This window comes from Typopeltis vanoorti, chromosome 11 (assembly GCF_054136105.1).
Source record: "Typopeltis vanoorti isolate ZY-2024b chromosome 11, IOZ_Tvanoo_1.0, whole genome shotgun sequence".
Taxonomy (NCBI): Eukaryota; Metazoa; Arthropoda; class Arachnida; order Uropygi; family Thelyphonidae; genus Typopeltis; species Typopeltis vanoorti.
Window position 1 is genome coordinate 71,084,676 of NC_143559.1, and position 23,331 is coordinate 71,108,006.

The following is a 23,331-nucleotide window of genomic DNA, read 5'->3' on the forward strand; positions in this document are numbered from 1 at the left end:
ATCGACTGTTCCAAGTAATGCTGGTTTTTTTTTTTTTTTTTTGTATTTTCGGGACTTTTATATATATATATATATATATCTTCTTCTTTTCCCTACTACGTATTAGGCCTACTGGCCTGTTACAGAGCTATCTTAAGCTTTTCTAAGTCTTACCCGTCCCGAGGATAAGGTGACTATCCCTATACCTCCCGGTATATTCTATGGCTGTAGCTGTGTGTATTCAAGGGGACAGTTTGCCTGCTTAAACCCTGCTGTCCACGCTCAAGACCGGACTTGGCTATGTCTGAGAAAAATCCTTAAAATCCTCACGTCAGCGATGGAATCGAACGCAGGACACTCCTTTCCCAGGCATATGGTTGCGAAGTGCATAGCCACTAGGCTAACCGCGACACACACACACACACACACACACACACACACACACACACACACACACACACACACACACACACACACACACACACACACACACACACACACACACACACACACACACACACACACACACACACATTTAATTATTTCTTACTAAATATACTTTTTATTTTAAAATTCGTTGTAAATCTTAAGTATTTCTCATTAGAATTACTGTGCTTTTTTTCCCAGTTAAAATGCTACTACTAACTTAGTTTATTTGCTGCACTTCAGATTGTTTTCTATTTTCGGATGGTCTGAGTTTATTTTTCTTTTCTTTTCTTTCTTTCTTTCTTTTTTTTTTTTTTTCGTAATTTACTTTGAACTAGTAAAGTGTTGTGCTGTTTATTCTAAATGTACGGCTTTCGTTAGTTAAATATTTCTTGATATCTATTAAAGGTTGTTTATAATACGCTCAAAATAACTGTAACTTAAAGCATGCGGTGTGTTGAAAGAAATGTTGACTCTAATTATAGCTTTAATAAAGCTGAATCAGCAAGCAGAAACATTTCCTGGAAAAATTGTTTTAAATATACTGTATATGTAAATGTATATCTTGGAAATTGTTTCGAAAATAGAACTTCTCTAAGCATTTGTTACAGATGATTTGCATTTCTTTCTTTCTTTTAAAATACGACAAACATAAAGTATGCTAAACTGTTATTTGATAAGCATATACAGTAATGTTGTAAGGTACAGTTTGAACTGCACCGAGTATTTTTCATATATATATATATTTCTTATTTTCGAGTTATTACAAATATATTTGTATTTATCTCTTATTTTTCACTTATTTTGCAACATAATTGTCTGGAATTATATGCCCAGTATTACATTCAGGTATTTTTATTTTTTATTTTGAAATTCTTATAATTTTTAGTTTACTGATTTAATCTGTTTGTTAAAATATCTATAAAATTGGGACACAAACAAAGCATAGCTGCAAAAACTTCACTGAATATTAAAAGAATATTTATATAGCCATTTTCCTGTTATTCAGGAATCTGTGAATGAGGATATCTGCATGTTCATTTCCTGTTTCAGTTATTTAAAGTTGTCAGTGCCAATTGACATTATGTTGGTGCTATCCTCCGAAAATGAAATCTTGTAGTGAATTGCAAGCATTTGATTATGTCAAGAGAAACTAGGGATAATATAAATCACTAATACATACATTCTTCACAAACTTATCTGAAATTACCGAAAGATTAAAAATGCACGCAAAAAGAGATCACTAATACATACATTCTTCACAAACTTATCTGAAATTACCGAAAGATTAAAAAATGCATACAAAAAGATATCATATTTTAAATAATTCATAAATAATTTATAATATAGAAAGGTAATAAATATAAGAGAGAATGGCTACAATTTGTTTTTTTTTTTGTTTTGTTTTTTTGGCCAAATATATTTATTTTAAGCTAAGTTATACCAACTAGTTTCGCCAACTGTGGCTGTTGGCGTAATTATATATATTTATATAATTTTAACCCTGATGAAGCCAACAGCCACAGTTGGCGAAACTAGTTGGTATAACTTAGTTTAAAATAAATATATTTGACCAAAAAAACCCCAAATAGTAGTCATTCTCTCCTATAGTTCTCGTGGTCAAAAATAACCGTTTTATTATCAGGTAATAAATATATTACGCTTCAAACAATAGTTTGTAGAAAATATTACTTTCACATGCTGCAATAGCAGCTTGTGCAAGTAATAAACATACAAAGTTAGTAAATAAATAAATATATAAAAACAGTATTGGCAATAATCTGTTGGCTATTATACTATCATGTACAGCTGTGGATTAAGCGGCTGAGGGCCCTTGACGGTAAAATTTACGAGGCCCCTAAAAAGTGTTTTAGGGGCGCCGTAAAAAGAGAACTAGTATAGGACTTCACTATAACAAAAAATTAGACACACATAATGTGTAATTTAATATTTTTATTTCAAAACATAGCAATAAATGTTTTTTTTATAATAACATCAGGCATAAAATATATAAAAAATATAAAAATTAAAATTACAATGAAATAATAAAATGTGTTAAGTAAAAAAGAAAGAAATATATTTATTTGGAGTAAAAAGTTAAATAAATTTTTCTCGATTTTTCTCTAGTAAATTCATGAATTATTTTCGAAGTATCGATGTTATTTAATACTTATTGTTCCATATACAATAGCACCATATTGTTTAACCTTTGTTCTGATATCGTACTTTTTAGATAGTTTTTTTTTACCCTTTTTAACCACGTCGCCGTCAATATAAATAAAATACATCACTCCTTTACACTTCGTATCCATCATATATTTCAATGTAATATCAATGGTATATTACAATTTTAATATGCACTTCGTCTTGGCTAGTTGGGATAAGGCAGAGAAAAATCTTTCTCCCAATGAAATGAAAATAGCCAAAACTTTTTTTTTTAAATAATTTCTACATTTGGAAAAGTAAGCTCGACCCCATTCAATCTCGGGGCCTCTGGCAGCCACCAGGTCCTGCTTAACGCCTGCCTTCTGATCATATACACTCCAGAAGACAAAGCCGAATTAGTTGGTAATATAAATAAACAAGCCGTAACGGTGAAGATTTTCGCTTAGTACCTTATGGTGAAGAAATTCTTCAATTAAAAAATGGAGACATACTATATTATAGAGGCCCAGATAAGGAAAGAATCAGTGGAGTTGGATTCTTGATCAACATAAAACTGAAGAACAACATAATAGAATTTGACAGTGTATCTGATCGAATAGCAAGTATTGTTGTTCAAATCTCGAAAAGATACACTCTTAAGATCATCCAAGTGTATGCACCAACAATAAGTCATACTGACGAAGAAATTGAAGCCTTCTATCGTGATGTATGCCAACTCTACAATAAAGGAAAACATCATTCCAGAATTGTAATGGGAGACTTTTAATGCTAGAATTGGTATTCAACATTGAGATGAAAGCTCAATGGGAAATTTTGAATATAGTATGAGAGAGGACAGAGGAGCAAGGTTAATAGAATTTGCAGAAAAAGAAAACCTGTACATCATGAATCCCTTTTTCAAGAAAAAAAAACACATAGATAGTGCACATGGAAAAGTCCAAATGAAAAAAAAACTATCCTCAGCAATAAGAAAAATATCTTTCAAGACTGCTCTGTTATAAACACCTTCAACATTTGAAGTGACTATCGCATGATACGCAGTAAAATCCAAATAAACTGCCAAAAAGAAAGAAGAAAAATGTTTTCTGAGATCAAAGCAAAACATAGATGTACACAAACTCAACATTAAAAAAGATATATTCCAACAAGAACTAAACAATAGATTTAAACATCTTATTATAGATGACAATGCTGATCTATCAGAAAGTAATGACATTATTACCCAAAACCTTTTACAATGCTCACTTGAAATAGCTGGTACCACAAAGCAAAAACAAGACAAAATCTCTGAAGAAACAAAACAGCTTATAAAGAAACGAAGAGAAATGAAACAATCAATTAACCTACAGAATGAAACTGAATACACTGAACTGTGCAAAACAATCAGAAAAAGTATCACAGAAGAAATAAGAAAATTCAATTGTAAATCCATACAACAAACAATTGAAAACAACCGTAGTCTCAAAAAAGCCAAACAGTAATTGATGAATAGCAACAAACAGATGGTTGCAGTCAAACTACAAGACGGGACCATCACCAGAGATAGATATGCTATAGCAAAAAGAGTTGAATCATTTTACTTAATATTATATCAGGATAATGAATTAAATGAAGAAGACAACTACGACACAGCTGAAGTACCACAGATTCTACCAGAAGAAGTTACGTGGAGCATCCAAAGCTTGCAAAATGGGAAAGCTGCAGGTGAGGAAGAAGTTATAACTGAACTTCTAAAAACAGGTGGAGAAATAATCTACAAATTTTTAGCAAAACTATTTACTTTATGCTGAAGAAAAATGATGACCAACAACATGGAAGAAGGCTACGCTAATTCTTATACATAAAAAAAGGTGAGATAGAAGACTTGACGAGCTACCGACCTATCAGTCTACTATCAGTGGTTTACAAAGTTTTTACAAAAGTCTTAGCTCATAGGCTTTGTGCGACTTTAGACCTAGCACAACAAAAGAACAGGCAGGCTTTCGAAGGAGCTTTAGTAAAATGGACCATATTCAAGTTGTACAGCAGATTATTGAACGGTGTAATGAATATCAGTTATCATTATGTCTTGGCTTTATTAACTACGAGGAAGCCTTTGATTCACTTGAAACTTGTGAATCAAAGTACCTTATAGCATTACGAAATACTTGAAGCATTACGAAACCAACAAGTGGAGGAGCCCTACATCAGAACTATCAAATCAGCATACATCAATTCCACAGCAGCAATTCATTTCAATGGAAACATCTCTACTCTGGGAATACAGAGAGGTATAAGACAAGGTGACGCAATATCTCCAAAATTATTCACAGTGTGTCTAGAAGAAATATTCAAACTTCTTGATTGGGAAGGAAAAGGTCTGAAGATAAATGGAAGATATGTAAGCCATTTACTCTTTGCAGATGACATAGTTATCCTTACTTCAACTGCGCATGAATTACAGACTCGTATCTATGAACTCCAAATTGGTAGCAAAACAGTTGGCCTAAAGATAAACCTAAAGAAGACCAAGTTATGTTCAATAGCTATATCCAACCAGAAATAATAAAAATCAATAATGAGGAAATTAAACAAGTAGATCATTACATATACTTAGGACAACAGATATCAGTGGAACAAAATATCATGAACGAAATAAAAAGCCACACGATTCTTGGGTGGAAAGCATTTAGAAAATTACATTCAATATTCAAAAGCCAACTACCATTATCCTGAAGAGAAAAGTTTTTAACCAATGTATTCTTCCTATACTGACATATGGCTGTGAAACATGGATACTGAATGCAAAGGAAATTCAAAAATTACGAATAACACAATTTAGTATGGAAAGAAGTATGCTTGGTATCACAAGATTGGATCAAAAAAGGAATACATGGATAAGAAATCAAACCAAAGTCTCTGACATCATAGGAAGAGTGAAACAAATAAAGTGGCAGTGGGCTGGGTATGTTGCTCGAAGACAAGATCGACGATGGACAAAAGAAGCACTGGACTGAATTCCATGAGAGGAAAAACGACCACGACGCCGACCTAAATCACGATGGATTGATGATATCATCAGATTTGCAAGAGTGACATGGAAAAGGAGAGCCATTGACAGACAGCTTCGGAATAATCTTGGAAAAGCCTACATCCAGCAGTAGATCGACAACAGCTGATAATGATGATGATGATGATAATGGCCTTTAAAGACTAATAATAGACAAATGAAATGGTTTCTTTTTTTTTAATACGAATGCCAATGCTTTTTTTTTTTTTTTTTTCAGAAATACTCTTTAAAATTAGGACTGGGGTGTGAAGGATTGTTTAAACGCACTATTTATGTGACCCTTACCGACTCTTAGAAGACGAACATTGTGATGAAAAAAAAAAAAGTAATTGTACTCAAGGAATTCTGGCCTCAGCAACGCAAGTCCCGTTTGAGATCATTTTAGTGGCCCCTAGTTTAAGATAATCAGTATCGGGAATATATATATTTGCAGATCTCGTTGGTAGAGTTGTTAGCGAATCTGCTCTCTAACCAACAAGCCAAGGTACTAATGTACTATAGATGTACAAGTTTTTGTGGGAGTCACAAAAATATACTATTAAACAATATTAAAATTAATAATATATATTATATAATATATTTATATTTATCAATTATACTTATTACAAAAATAAACTAATCATAACGAAAATTTTTAATTTCTTGCTTATGGATCCATTTGGGTCTAATCGACTTAAAGCTGATTTAAGCATATTGAATTTCAGTACAACTGATAATTGCAATGTGCGTTGAAATATCCGTATGATACCGGTTTCATAAGGAGGTAGCAAATGTTTATTTCTTGGAACCTTGAGTTTTTCACCTGAGAAACTGGCTAACTTCCTAGAAAAACGTTCTCATCTAACTGATATGATACATTGGCCTCATATTGAATTTAGCTGCTTCGAACATAATTCCAAGCACTTAATTCCATGTGATATCATTTTACTATACGTCAGCTAACATGATGTTTCGCTTACTTGCTTATCATTACTAAAAATACTTGTGTCGTTTCGGATTTAATTAATTAATTTTAATGACACTTGACAACGAAACGTACTGACTATATTGCCACGTAGTCAGCCAGATGCCGGTCTAGTATGCAAAGTAATACACCTGCTATCTATCCTATAGTCTGTGGGTGGAATGTTTGTGAAAGTCTTCAGTCAGGATTTTCTTCGCTCTGTGAATAGCAACACCACGCTGTATATTAGATGTCTGAAGTGGCGTGATAGGATTTCATATTTGGTTTTTGTATGCTAATTCTTTCCCATCTGTCCTTTAGCCTACCTACAATACTAATTTACTATTGAATCCTTTTTACATTCAAAAATTACATCACACTAGTCTCTGTGAAACGAATCTACTTTATCATAGAGAAATGTATAAATATATTAATTATTATTATTATTATTATTATTATCACCAGACCCCCATGGAATCAAGAGACTCATTGTGGGAGGTCCCACTCTCACATGAACAGCTCATCGAACCTCGACTTAAATTCATTCACTGTCTCTGCACTCACCACACTCTCAGGCAATCATTCCCATCACCTACCACTCTCCATGAAAAAATCTACTTCTCACCCCCCCCCCCCGCTCATATCCACCTTATACAGCTTCTAGGGATGGCCTCTCATTCTTCCCCTGTCGCTCGATATTCTATGAAATTCTATTTATGATACGATATTCTATTAAAGATACAATAAATGAAATGTTTGTCCAGTTTTAAAAGGATTCTTGAAAATTAATTAATCCCAACAAGGGTTCCTTATGATGTTTTAAATGAACAAATTAACAGGTTCTAATCATATTACGTGTAGTTACAACAAATTTGTAGGGTTACTACCATACTACGAAATGCCATAATGGAGAGAGCTTAACGTGTTTAATGAAAGCATTAAAGGCCATACACCTAGTTTAGAACAACTGATTGGAATTACTAATCATATTTATGCCTTTTTATTGAAGCTGCTTCTTTGGGAATTCTGATTGAGATTGCCATGGTGAATGGATGATTATCAATATTATCTGCCTGTTTTTTGGCAGATTAAACAGTGTTTTAGACTGTTCATTAATTATAATACAATTGATAATTGCAAATATAATAATCTTAAAACTATTACTTATAATTGTTCAACTACGCATAATACTTGTTCTACATGGTTGACGTCATCAACTTCAGGTGTAGCTTCTCCACTAGTAAGTGGTGTCTCTTTTGGAGATCAAAAATTTTATCACAGTCCGTATTGGTCGGACTATAATATAAACTAAAAACAAAAAATCCTCTAACGCCTTTTATTTCCAAAAGACAGACGGAGAATAGAAGGAACTCTTTAACTGCGAATAACCTTTTGAAGACAGGTGAGGAGACAATCTCCATCCTTCTAGTTTTCACTGATAGTGAATCGAAGGTATCAAGGTATAGTGTATCCAAGGTAATATTAAAAATAAATATACTTCTACAAGAATACAAAAGGCATCAAAAGTTACAAAATGAAAAAAAAAAAAACAGTCAGGAGACTGAAGCAGTATAGAAATCTTTGCATTTCTTCTGGACACCCCGATATTATCCTAATATTTTTCTCATTGTATTCTATTTACAATATTGCATGGCAATGAAAGAACACAATCAGCTAATTTTAACTGTCTCTTCTGCACCTGTTCATATTAGAGTGAAACCCTTATGTTACACTTTTGAAGGAATTACTTCAAATCAAATGTAAAATTGTTGTTGTTGTTGTTATGGTATTGCTTGAATTTCCGAGAAAATTTACATTCTTAAAACAGTAATGGCTGCCATGTAGTTCTTAATACTAAATTGCAGCCAACCTTATTTCACCAGTATGTGGCTCAATTTTTTTATATAGAAAATTTTTTTATGAAACATCACTTATTTTTAGATGAAGTATGTTAAACAATCCCACTATAGCTCAGTTCAGTGTCTATCAACCCTTCGGATTGTAAAGACCTGGATTTTTATCCTATCAATGGTTCTAAGATCCTTTATCAGGGCTTTTTAATGGAAGGTGAGCTTGCCAGTTTCATGAGAGGATGGATTTTCCACTTGAAAATTCCGTTTTTTCATCCGCAAACCTGACAAGAGAACGCAGCATTTATCCACAAAAATATATATTTAGATTAACCACCTTTTCCTAAAATTATGGTAACGAGAAAGCCAATCTAGTCATGTTATGCGCTTAAATACCGCAGATTATTTTTATCAGCTAAATAGTTGATGAATAGATTGCGGAAATTGATTAAATGATGAGCTTGGTAACTGTATCTACAAATTTTACTTTCTCCTTATTCCATTACAACAGTGCTATCCATTTGAAATTAAACTGTCATTAAAATCCAAGTACTATTCCACAAGATTCTATTCACTAATTAATCGTAACATATCAGTGAACTTGGCAAATATTACATTTGGCAAAAGTGATGGTGCTTGGTGGTTGAGATTTAATTTCTTCAAATATATACAACTCATTCAAATTATTGAGATATTTTAAATTAAATCTGCAGCATCTTTTTTCATCTTGGTCGAATCGATATTATTAAGTGTATAACCTGATTAAAATTCAAAATCCTTAGAAATAACTTTTAGTTTTTTTCCTGTAAATTATTATTATTTTTTAAATCTCTGTATTTCAACTTTTTGCTTTTGTCAGCTTTACGTCCGAGGCAGTTGTTTGCTACATCTCAAAATTCTGGATCTACTCTATAGCATTATAAACTTAGGGCATCAAAACTCAAACACTATATATTTATGAGGAGATAATCTCAAAACCTACCTAGACGAAGTTCGTAGATTAAAAAAAAAAAATCTTGAAAAATCCTTCTTGGTGTGAAATCTTGTTAACAACGAGTTGTAGGTATTTTCGAAAAAAAAAAACACCTGTACTACTCCTTAGTCAATTGCTTTGACAATGCCCTTTGCTTGGAAAGATCTAGATTCTGACCCCCCCCCCCCTTTTGGATGAAAACTTTCTAAGTGCTTTTCAAATGAAGGTAAGTTTGCCCTCTCATATATGGATGAAAGCGTTTATTCCTCCCTGAATCTCGATTTTTTTCATCTCACAAAACAAGCAACCCAGCCATAGAACATACACTCAGTTAACAAACACAATATATTGGCAGTATAAGCCTTATCGACTTCGGTCGTAATTCCAAGCAAACAGAACAATCTCACACATGGTTTGTTTACAGAGATTGTTTTCTTACGTGAACTCCTCCACTAATGATGGTCAGTTTTTAATGCTTGCTACGTTTCGTATTATCATGTTCATACATATTACCATACATATTCATACATATTATCATCACTCAAGTAAAGCTATGTGTTTCATTCTATTATTATTATTATTATTATTATTATTATTATTATTATTTCAGCTAAAGAAATAAATGTAATCGCAAGGACTTCGGGATATTTTATCTTCGACTGAAAAGAAGTGGGATCGAATTAATCTAAGACGCCAAGAACCTTTATAATAGCTTTTCAAGTTAGCTGATGACGTAATTTATAATGATGAGTTAGCTGGTGTCATAATCAAAAAAGCTAAGAGTGTTTTTCCCCTCCTGTAAACTCAGGTTTTCATCTCGGAAAACAGGCAGAACGACTGGAACTTACGCAATTAACAGACATTATATGCTGGTCTGTGTCATAGTTGCTTTTATTATAATTCAAATCGGTTTCTATGAAAATAATCTCATTGGTCAGGATAAATAACAACAAATAATGCGTGCAACAAACAAACAAGCAAGCAAAAAAGAAAAAAGAAAAGGAAACCACTTACTATGCGAATTTCGTGAGAATATAGATAAACATTGTTCATTGACCCCCATTGCCTATCTCTGATTCTGTACAAGGGTTAAACATATATAAACAAATTAGTTTTTTTTTTAATTTTTAGTACGTCTCTATTTCAACAGCCTAAAGGGGATTTCATAATATTTCTCAATCCTATCTTTACTCCAATCACATTAATTCCTAACTTATGAGGGACAGAACAATGTTCGATGAGCATATGGAACAATTTGACTGTTTTAAAATTTCTGCGTTTTTCTTAAATTGTAGAGTTGTCGAATGATATTTGAACCTGACAGTGGCGCACCCAGGGAGCGGGCCAAGGGGGCCCTCCCCCCCAAAAAAGAAAAAGTTAAAAAACACTAGAAAAATTTCCAAAATACTTTTCCTAATTAAAATTAATTTTTTAATTATGTTGTGTCATGTCTTCTATTTCTATACTATTTATGAATTAGGGTTCACATAAGGTGAGAGAACCCCTATAGCAGTGTTTCTCAACCTATGGTCCGCGACGATGGGACAGGTAGTCCACAGGCTTAAATTAACCAAATAAATCTATATATTTTAATTGTCCAAACAAAACAAATTAAAATTGAATAAGTAAGTAAAAATTATTAAAATAAAATGAATACTTTAAAAAAAATAGCTGCAGAATGTTCATGGAATGAACATTCTGCCACCATTTTAATTTGTAGGGGCAGAATGACGAGTAATAAAAGAGGGGTGAAGTGAAAAACAATGTGATTTTATTGCTTCCACCTTCCCTTGCTGTTTTGTCAGATTTGAAGTGAACATGTGTTGTCCACATAACCACATTTCAACCAACTGCTTGTTGTTTATTGATTTTTATTGTTGAAGGTTTTCGTCGTTCAACCAAGGCTCAATATACCTTCAGAAGTGCTTAGTAATACTTAGACAAAATGTGTTGTGAATTAACTCCAGTATTTATATATTTTTCGCGCGAAAAGCAAACTGACAATTGAGTTGAAATGCTAACTCTCTTCAACCGAATTCCAATAATATGTGAAACTGCCATAACAGCATTCACTATATATATATATATATATATATATATATATATATATATATCTTATTTTTAACACGTTTACGAATTTTAGCACTTTCGGTTGAATTTTATTGCTGCCGAGCGAATTCACACAATCTAATTAATAACAATAGTTTTTGTTAGATTCTGTGTTTGCAGGTGCAACATATGGTTTTGCTTGAGTCTATATATACAGTATAGTTTCTGTATGAGGGGACATGTGATTTATTAATTAGTGTCGTTTTTATTCCAGTTGTCTCTAATTGCACTGTTTGTTGAGAAATATATTACACAGACTGCTTATACCTTATTCACTGACATAATAAAAGTATTTGTTTTTATTGTCTCTGCAATATAGTGGCTATTGGGGGAGGGCGTGTTGTTTACCTCGGGAGCAAGATACTATCGCCCTGCTCTGAATGTGTTTCAGCTTTTTTCATTTGCGAGGTATATGCGAAACTTTTTAATTTCTTTTTTTCGAAAAGTAAAATTAGGGGTGAGAGTTATATGCGAGTAAGTACGATAAGTACATTGGTACCTTCTTTAAACGGAAAAATATCTCGGATGACAGTGATAATACAAAACGAGTTTGTAATGACAGTTTGTGTGTAGTTTCTGAAGAGAAAGAGGTCTGTAACGAATCCACAGAAAAACAGAATTCCCATCAGTTGCAATGCGATAATATTAATACGCTGAACGAAAGGAAAGATTTGGTGGACACTCGACCAGTGGATCGCATTTAAAGTAAATACAGTTGGTTATTTTGTAGGAACATTTTTCTGTTTTGTGACTTTTCTCCCTTTACGGTAATTATGCCTACATTATTGTGTTATTATTCAACAATTGTTTACAGGTTTGAATGTGTATATAAAGTGAATATCAACAGTAGCCTGATTACGAACGCGTGATGAAAGGGACAGGGAGATTTGGAACTTCCCCAGATAGTATTCAAAAGCTAAATACAATTGCTTATTTTGTATAGGACCCCCGGAACTTATTGGTTTAGAATTTAACCACTGGGAAAGGGTTTGTGTCTACCTCAAAACTCTGAAACAGAATTTGGAAACATTTTCCGAATAACTTTTTATAAGAAATTTCTGTGATTTCACGATCCAATTCAGGCTTGCAGCCACAAGAAACCTTTCGTTATCGAAAAAAGAGCAGCTAATTGAGCTTTCAAGTGACAGTGGGCTTAAAATGCAATTCCGTGATCGTGGTTTGGCTCGATTCTGGATCTCGCCTTCAGTGAGAAGTGAATTTCCCGAATTATTTGAAGAAGTCGAAAATCATGCAGTTTCCTACAACCTATCTTTGAGAGAAACGATTTTCATCGTTCCTTCAAATAAAAACAAAATACAGAATTCGTCTTAGTGTGTGTGCCGATCTTCGACTGAAGGTGACCAATATTGAGCCAGATATTCAGCAACTCTGCAAGGTCGAGAAGCTCATCCATCTCATTAAAAGTAAATAGTAACATAATTATATCATTTCATTTATTTGTTTAATAAAAATTAAAAATTTGTTTTAATTTTTACACAAAATTTAAGTTTTTATCTATATATCCGGCCTGGTCGGCCGAATCTCCAGCAAAAGGCTACGAGTTCGAATCCCGCCATGGGCATGGATGTTTGTGATTGTATGTGAAAATACTAGTGGTAGTGGTCGGCAGAAGACAGCGTTGGTGTAGATGATGATGATGATGATGATTGTATTTGTGGTTGGTGAAGACGGAGAGTTGTAGAGTAGGTGCCCTTCCTTGATCTGTCTTTGGACTACCTGGAGATGTTATGTAATAATAATATCGACAAGCTTTATATGTTCATTGTGCATCACATAGTTTGAATTTGGCACTTGGAAATGCTATATCTGTGACAAATAAGAAATTGTATTGGCATAACTGAAAAGGTACACAATTTCGTTAATACCTCTAAAAGACAGGATGTAGTTGTTGTTTATAATATTATAATATTAATATCTTTTAAGATTTATAATATCTTTATTTAGCTTGCAAAAAATATTTGCGTGCACCTTACTATTGTCTAAAATAATGCAAAAATCTGACAGTGACCTCTTAATTTCCCTAAATTTTGTTGATGATGTTGTGGCTCAATTAAATACCGTTTGTAAAACACCGATTCTTCATTTAAAGATATTTACGATGAAGCATGTATAAAAGCCAGTAATTTTAATATTGACATTAAAAAGCCAAAGACTTCATCAAAACAAACATTAAGGTCCAATGTTCCAGCCGATTCTGTAGAAGAGTATTTCAGAACTATTTCACTCCATTTATTGACCAAATATTGATTCAACTTCATGAACGTTTCACTTGGCACCGCAACATTTTGAAATATATTTTTTTCTCTTCTACCAAATGGAAAAGATGCTCCAACAGCAAGTGCAATGGAAGATTTTCGTCAATTGTGTGAATTTTAATGCCGGTAATTTGCCTTATACAAATCCAGCAATTGTGAACGCCGAATTCAAGTTGTGGTATAAGAAATTTGAAAAACCGTTTGCAATAGCTCCATGCAAAAATGCCGTCGATGCAGTTTCAAAGCGTGACAAAATGATATATCCTAACATCTATAACTTATTAAAAATATTTACAACGCTTCGGGTAACAACATGCGTCAGTGAAAGGTCATTTTCTAACCTACACCTTTTAAAAACCTATTTAAGATCTACCATGACACAATCACGATTGAACGGACTGGCTTTGCTATATATATATATATATATATATATATATATATATATACAGAGAGAGATTAATGTAACCACGATTGAAGTAATTGAAGAGCTTTGTAAAAAGAAAAGAAAACTGAATTTTATTCTTTAAATAAATTTTTGTAATTACCTAATGAATTATATTTAATGAATTTTATTGAATGAATGAAATTTAACAAATTTTAGTTGAACGGATAAAAATATTTTTAATGCAAATTCATTGTACTAAAAATATTTTTATCCGTTCAACTTGTCCCCCCCCCCCCCACCACCACCAAGATTAAATCCTGGGTGCGCCACTAGAACCTGATTTGTTTCGGAGATATCGTCCAGTATTAAGCTTTCATATATATATATAATGAAGTGGAAGATCATTAATTAATGGGAGAGCTGTTTTATTGCTTTCAATATAATTTATAAAAGAACTATATATCAACATATTGCTTATCCCATTATTACAAATGATCGTTATTGCTTTGAATCATTACAAAATAAATGAGCTTGAAAGGGTTACAAGAGCACAGAGTTGTACTCTGTGCTCTTGTTGTACAAAGTAGTACAAAGTAGCCCATAATGTTTTATTTATAAGTGCTTAATGAGAGCACCTTAGGAAGCCAAGAATCTTTATCAAAGCTTTTTAAGTGAAGGAGAGTTAGCCAGCCTTGGGTTTTTTCATCCCACAAACAGGCAAACTTGTCATGTGAATACACATATCTACAGACATATAATACTTACCTCTAGAGGGATGCAGGAAAGGAATGGAAAGCCGTCTGCATTAAATTGTCTAAAAACCCCTAATCACAACACTCACCCCTCTCGGATGAACGAGAAATGGATGGAATGAGACCACCACTGTTTAATCCGATATACAGATGTAACAATAAATGATTTCTTTCCAGCATTTACAAGTCAAATAAAGCAATACTTCCCTGACTCATTATTTTACTTTATAGAGATTGGATGTCATCTGTGAAACAAAAACAGAATATTTAACCTGCTTCTCTTGACTCAGAGAGGTTGGAACCAGTAAGTAGGTCCACCATGACCAATCTACTGACCTCGTAGTTTCTCACTGAGAAAGTAATTCCACGTATGATAATGATGCAAAGAAGCTGTTTTGTTTCATTTTTTCTTTCGTTACCATGAAAAGGAGCAGGCTGTATTCGTTTTTCGAATCACTCGTATAGTGAACTGTCGCTTGTGATTTCGAATGCCCTGTATCTACATTTTGCTATGACCAACGAAAGATAACCTCACCCGAAAAAAAAAAAGCCAATTTTTTTTTTTTTCGGGTGAGGGAATTTTTAAGGGAATAAAAAGGGGTATTTATATTAAAAAAATTCTCATTCATCTAAATTCATTAATAAATCAGCTAACCCCTTTTATTCCCTTATAGGGAGTAGGTGAGGTCTTTATACCGTATCTAGCTTTTGGAGACTGAGTGGACAGTTCAATCTCTATGTCAGACTTATGTTCAAGTCTAGTCGCCGACTAGAGGAACTTTTTCTAAGCATTTCTTCAACCGATTCCCGAGTTGGTCGATCTCTGGCACGGGCAAGCTGGATTTTCCTCCCGAAACTCGGGTTTTTTATCCTGTAAACGCAAGAAAATCGACCGTAGTACCCACATTATTTCAGACAGTAACATATCTCGTAAGGGTTAGGTACCAAGAGATGACAGCACTTGTTTGCCAGCCTCTTCATCGGTGGCTGCTATAATTAGTGATAGACATGGGCCAGCGATCTCTGATTGGCTACCGGTGGAGATTAAGCTTCCCACTCAGTCTCCAAAAGCTAGATGGGGTATAAAGGCCTCGTCTACTCCGTATAAGGGAATTAAAGGCATTAGTTGATTTATTTTTGTTTATTTATTTCTAAATTCATTATTATTACGTCATGCCTCTAAGGAGTTCAAGGATTCATCGAGGCTATTCCACATTACACAACCCACCATCTTCGTCTACAAAATCTACACCAACTACTTCCCATTACTAGTAATAGTATTTTTATATGTTAAATGCATGTTTTCATTTGCGTTATTTCCTTTATCCAACTCAAATGTCTCTTTATTATAAACGTCAGTAATTTCTTACTAAGGCAGAATCTACTCTTCACGAAACCTTACTTGGTGGGAAGTACCGAAGTCCTTTCTGTATATAGTTATCATATATTCCTATCCACCCATTCTTGAAATCTGTCTGACAAATTTCTCAAAATCTTTAACTCTTTCCGGAGATACCGATATCTGCAATTTGCTACTTCTGTCTTGGAACCGTATTTATTCAATGGAACTATTTTGCTCTTGTTTCCACTCCAATGGACCTTACTGGAGCTGATACTGAAATTAAACAGCCCGATCAGAGGCAATGCTAATTCCAGTTGTTAATCCCATTACGGCATTCGAATTGAGATTCTCACATCGCTTAAAGATGCAATATTCTAGTAGATGCACTATTCTAAGCACGTCTACTTCATATCTGTCAATCGGCAAGCAAAGGTTAGTCGATTGGTAGAGCCTCTGCTACTAATGGTCACGAAAAAAAGTTAAGCAAGTTTGAGTGCGATTAGTATTTGGAAGGGAATCAATCGTTCGATGCTGTTGGCACAGTCTCCCTCGATGAGTCTTTGGACTCCCTGGATGTGTCTAATAATAATAATAATAATAATAATAATAATAATAATAATAATAATAATATCTATATTGCATCAGTTTGCGTTATCTGTTATGCAGTACCTTTACGTGGATGCTGCAGTCTTGCAAAGAGATCACTTAGTACGCAAGTATTTCTTCTACTTCTGTCACCTATCTACCATCAGGTAGTAGAAGCGTGAATTTTCAAGTAAGCTGCTAGTGTAATAATTTTACTTTGCATTTTATTTTCTTACCTGAACTTTTATACAGTATAATATATTCATGGGAAAAAATCAGGTTATCATCTTTACTGTCATTTTAGAGCATTTTGATTAGACGGCGCTGTATCTTCTACCATCTGTGTTGGCTGGTTATAATTTTTTTCCCCCCTTCGCCAGTATGAGTTGCTGGTTAATTAAAATTTATCCTATAGGAATAGCAGAGCTCGATATAATGAAAAAGTAAGAACATTTTTAATATACATCGGTTTTGATATTGAGATGGTATGTAAAAATCGTTAAATATATGTATGTGTATTTTACCTCTAACATTGATTTTTAGTTAGTAAACCCAAATGCACTGGTTGATTTCAGTATCGTATCAGATGGCAACAACACTTTATTAATTGGATCCTTTTATTATAAGTGTAGGTTCATAGTTGTATGTTGTCATTGATTGCTATAAAATAGTTTATTCGTCTTTAAGTTGAATAAACTATAAAATAGTTTTATATTCCGCCTGAAAGTATTACCTTCTTTAGATAATATTGGCTTCTAGTTGACTAGTCCAGTTGTTGAAACAGCCTTAATTTCAAACGTCTCCTAGAGAGACATGTATCTGCATGAGCTGAAATTTTTAATCAAACTCATCCAATTTCAACCCTAATCTGTTTAGATGTGTGCTGTTGATAGATATTACTTGGATGGTTGAATGGAAGTTACAACATAGTAGCTAAAAAAAAAAGTATCATTTAGCGAAACTTCTCCGTATTGAATCGATTTTCATTATCAATAATGCTGAACCTCCAACAGATAATATTTCTCCTGCTGAAAGACAAACCCTAAAAAAAACTTAAAAAGAATAATAACATTGTTATTTTAACTGCAGATAAAGGCAATTCCACGGTCGTCCTCAACTCTGAAGATTATCACAGCAAAATGCTTCAATTACTTGAAGACAACATAACTTACTCAATTCTTCAGGAAGATCCTACAAGAGAATTACAAAACCATACAAACAACTTGTTAAAGACTACGAGTGAACTTCCTCATAATGTTCGCCTTTCTTTATGCTCTCTACATTTTCTTATACCACGCATCTATGGAGTTCCTAAGATACATAAGGAAAACACCCCTCTTCGCCCAATCGTGGAAGGAATTGATTCACCTACTTGCAATCTTTCAAAATATGTAGCAAAGCACCTCAAATGTTTCTCCAGTAAATCCTCATCATTCATCAAAAACACCACAGATTTTGTTTCTCGTATCAAAGATATTTCTATTAATGAAAATGGCATTATAGCAAGTTTTGACATTATCTCTTTATTTACTAACGTTCCTACAGACGAAGTACTTACATTACTAAAGGAAAAATTATCCAAAAAAAATGTTTGCTTTATTAAAACATTGCATTCATTCTGGTTACTCTAGATATCGGGACTCCATTTACAAACAAAAACAAGGCCTGGCAGTGGGCAACCCATTGTCCCCAGTTCTAGCTAACATTTTCCTGGAAGATTTTGAAACGAAAGCTATATCTTCCTTCTCATTTAAACCCAAACTTTGGAAACGTTATGTTGATGATATTTTCATTATATGGAGTCACAGATGCACATCTCTCATAGATTTTGTTCATCATCTTAACAACCAACATCCTAATATAAAATTTACTGCTGATCTAGAACAAAATAACTCCTTACCATTCCTGGATGTAATGATTACTCGATGCTCTGAAATATTAAAAATCTCTATATGCAGGAAACTTACTCATACTAATAGATATCTACATAGTCATTCTCATCATTTCCCACAACAGAAGCTTGGAACTATCTACCTTAGGACACAGAGCATGCTCTCTTTTGAATGAACCAGATGAACTCCAAAAAGAAATAAATCACCTCTCTCTTATCTTTAAACAAAATGGATACTCCGAAAAAACGATTAAGAAATTTCTTCTGAATCCTCCTAGGCAGTGCACCACAGAAACTAATAATAATTTTAAAGGTAGCATCTCCATCCCATACATTAGCAGTCTCTAACAAATTGGCAATTTGTTAGAGACTGTGTTACGTATGGGATGGAGATGCTACCTTTAAAAAATACAAACATCAGGACGTTCTTCACCACACTTCCAAAAATCCATTCTCTTATCAGCCATCCAAAACCTATTCATCGCAACCTAAAATATCCAGGTGTATATAAATTATGGTGTGATTGCAATATCCCGTATTTTGGACAAACCAACAAATCTATTGAACAACGTATAGAGGAGCATAAGAGAGACATGTCCTATAAAAGATCACGTGCAACTGCATTATCCAGTCATGTTCTTTTTTCAATCAATCCTAATGATGATCTCCAAAATCACTCCATTTGCTGGGATAAATCAGAAAATATTTTTTGCTGTGGTGATGAGTTCGAAAGAAAAATTGTAGAGTCCAGGGAAATCATCCTGAATTCTGAACACTTAAACAGCAATTTAATTTATAACATCCCAGATAGCCATACTGCAGTTATTCAATATTGGCGTTCACGAGAGCCTGCATGTACACACGCAATAAACAATAGCATGCAAGTTAGAACAACTTAAAAAATACGTTTTTTGTTTCAATTATGTGTTGCAATTTTTACCTGTAATTCCCAGCTTTTTAGATATATTCTCATTAAACTTTATAAGTTATCTTGGTTTAAGTCATTAAATCTATTTAAAAAAAAAAATATATATATATATATATATGTACAATTCATGTATCATATATTCCTGCATCATATATAATACTAATGAATATACTTGAATTTAAATGACAATAGCAAAAATTACCATTATTGGCTTCTGAACTATCGAGATAATACCAACAAAATAATAACAAGAATTCAATATAGCATAACTATTCATAAAATATATGTACTGGTTTTAATTATATAAATATTATATATTATATAAGTTTCACCATGAAAATAGTTTACTGACAGAAATTTTAATATGAAAACATAAGTTTGGAAAACTAATCCCACTGTGTGCACATTTGCTGAAACCTTTGTACAGGAGTTCAGCTTTCGTTATACCATGATGATATAGTTTTTTTTCTTCTTGAGCATATGATACAGTTAGTCTAGTTTTAACATTCTGAAGTTGAAGGAACATGTACTGCTGAATATGTTCCTAAAAACATTCTTGCAGTTTATTAATGCTGACAGTTTAAGAATATTTTGTGTGCATGTGAAGTGTTACAAATGGTTTGTATTTCTTGTACACATAACAGCCACTGAATTAGAAATCTTTTTATATATATACATAAATGTCACTTATGCAGTGTATATGTAAAATACACTGCATCATGTGTTCTCAACAGCTATTTAAGAATGCTACTGGTCAGTAATCGTTAATGGTGTTGATCACAATGAGGGGGGGAAACTTTCAGAATTTGTTAAAGGGATTATTATGGGTGCTGTCTGACTGAAGTCACACTTTTGAAAACAGCTAACTGGTTTCTCTAAAGGTGAGATATCTCACGTGTTCAATCAGTGGGAAAATAACCAAAATTGCATGTCTAAGAAGTGTAACTCTGGTCCTAAGACAGTCTGCCAGGAATGAGAACACTATCGTCTGAAAAGGCTTGTATGGACAAACTGAATTTTCTGTGTGTGTGTGGTAATTATCTAATACCAAAGCATTTAATGAAGGCTGTTCCCAACCCATATTTCACCAAACTATGTGCAGGGAATTGAAGAGGATCAATATTGGCAATCGCATGCCCGTACGTAAAAGAAAAGTTACTAATTCAGTGTGCATTATGCAGTATCAGGTGCAGCAACATTCTGACAAAGTTAGATGACTGTCCCATGGTGTAGAGCATGTTCACAACATTGTGGTTCGTTATGAAGGTTGCAGGGGATTGTGCATTGTAATTTGAATCCTGTAAAGCGGATGCCTTGCTATATTAAACTGTTGCTTGATAAATGAAACTATTTTGAAAAAGTATCTGTATATCAATGGTTGCCTTGCAGGATTGAAGATGCGGTTTCTTTTCTCCATGAAGTATAGAAAGGATCCAGAAGTAAGTGACCAAAATGGTAACTAGGGTGTGGAATATTCCCTACAAGGATAGACTTGAATATTCGTGGTTACAAATTTTAGTGGATAGGTGAAAAAGATGGGATATAAAAGAAATGTATGTTACTTCAATAGAGTTTTATATGGAAATGCTGAAAAATTTTTAATGCATGATAGGATGGGAAAGAACAATTGGTGACATTTTGTAAAGGTGTGATTAGCATAGGTACAAAGACTAGATTTTTTTTATCTGGAATGTTGAATGAGTGAAATGGGTTGCCAGATAAAGTTGAGCAGTTTATTAGTGAATGATTTTAAGGAAAAGCATGGTTGGCATTGTGGGGCTAATACTTAGTGTTGGACTCCCCTACTGTCTTTAGATTTAATGGATATTAGTGTAATAATGTTGAAGGATAGCATGCAGGATCAGCACTTCACCAGAGAACAAAATGGGAACAGGATAAACTCCAAAGATGCTATAGAGGTGTTTATATATATGAGGGTAGTCTGAAAAGTTCTCGACCATAGATGGCAACACTATCGGCAAGATTTTTTTTCTAAATTGGTCTGTCATAATCATTCATGTGAAATTGCAAGTCATTCTATCAAGTAGTTTGTTTTATAATTTGAATTGGATCATCATGGATCATCTTCAAGGCTGGCCATACCAGCCTTGAAGATGATCCACGTGAAGGATGTCCAAAAAGTGTAACAACACCAGAAATCATTGATCAAGTGCATGATATGGTATTGAATGACCAGCGAGTCAAAGTGCATGAAATTGCTGAGACTATAGGCATTTCAAAAGAACGTGTAGCAATATTTTGTGTGAAGAATTGCAAATGAAAAAGTTTTGCGCAAGATGGATGCTGCGCTTGCTTACAGCAGATCAAAAAAACGCACTTGTGTGAAAAATCTATGAACAGTGCTTGGAGCGTTTTAACAAGAATAAAAGTGATTTTGTGCATCAGTTTATTACTATGGATGAGACTTGGATTCACCATTACACACCAGAGTCCAAACAGCGGTCAAAACAGTCGACTGAATATGGTTGTTCAGCTCAAAGAAGACAAAGTCAGTTCCATCAGCAGGAACGGACATGGAGATGGGTGTTTTGGGATGCTAAAGCATTTTGTTTATTAAGTATCTTGAAAAGGGTAAAACAATAACTGGGGAATATTATTTCGATCTTTTAACCAGACTGGACGAAAAAAAATTCTTGAGAAAAGACCCGGTTTGCAGAAGAAAAAAATCATCTTTCATCAGGACAATACACCTGTTACAAAGGTGTTTTAGCAATGGGAAAATTAAGGGAAATGCACTATGAATTATTGGAACATCAACCCTCCCCAGATTTGGCTCCTTCTGACTTCTATCTCTTCCCAAAACTAAAACTCTTCCTTGCTGGTCAGCGATTATCTTTGAATCAAGAGGTGATTGCAGCTGTAGAGGGGTATTTTGCAGATCTTATTGAGCACCACTAAAGGGACAGGATAATGGTGCTGGAGCATCACTAGAATAAATGTATTAGTCTTAAGCGAAATTATGTTGAAAATAAAAATAATTTTGAAATTATTATTATTATTATTACCCCAAGACCTCATGGAGTCAAAGACTCATCTGGGAGGTCCTTTTATCACACATACAGCTCACCATACCATGTCTTAAATACACTCAAAACTCCTTGCAGACACCGCACTCTCTCGGGCAAGGCATTCCAATTATTCACAACTCTGAACAAAAAAAACCTGCCTCTCACTCCCCTACTCACACTCGCTTTATACAGTTTCCAGGGATGACCTCTGGTTCTCCCCATACCTCCCAATAACTGGGGAATATTATTCGATCATAAATTAGTTTTTTCATTGTTAGGCTGAGAACGTTTCAGATTACCCTCGTGTATATAATATATATTGTGATAATATATTGTTATTTGACACCTCCAGGGAGTCCAAAGCTCATCAAGGGAGAGTGTGCCAACAGCAACGAATGATTGAATCCCTTCCTACTACTAACCACGCTCAAACTTAACTTTTTACGTGAGCCATTAGTAGCAGAGGCTCTACCAATCAGCCAACCTTGCGGCGTATCCTATCCATCTCGTCTGTCCGTGTGTGTTAAACAGCAACTACATATGAAGTGCATCCACAACTTGTAAGAATTATCAGAACCAAACAACCTAATAATGGTTGTTGTTTATGCCCAGTGCTCGACAAATAGTCTTGCCCACTTGCCTGTGGAG

At 33.8% G+C, this 23,331-nt stretch overlaps 1 protein-coding gene across 2 annotated transcripts in view; it reads left to right on the forward strand.

Moving 5' to 3' along the window:
- LOC150101716 (ectonucleoside triphosphate diphosphohydrolase 5-like) overlaps positions 1–23,331 on the forward strand; it is a 171,750-nt gene that overhangs the window by 16,959 nt on the left and 131,460 nt on the right. The window contains exon 1 of one of the 2 annotated variants that reach the window (XM_090400545.1): positions 17,151–17,278. The exons of the other annotated variant lie outside the window; for it this stretch is intronic. The gene's annotated coding sequence lies outside the window, so the exon portion shown is untranslated. Of the gene's footprint in view, positions 1–17,150; positions 17,279–23,331 lie in introns of those variants that run through there. 2 annotated transcript variants of the gene reach the window in all.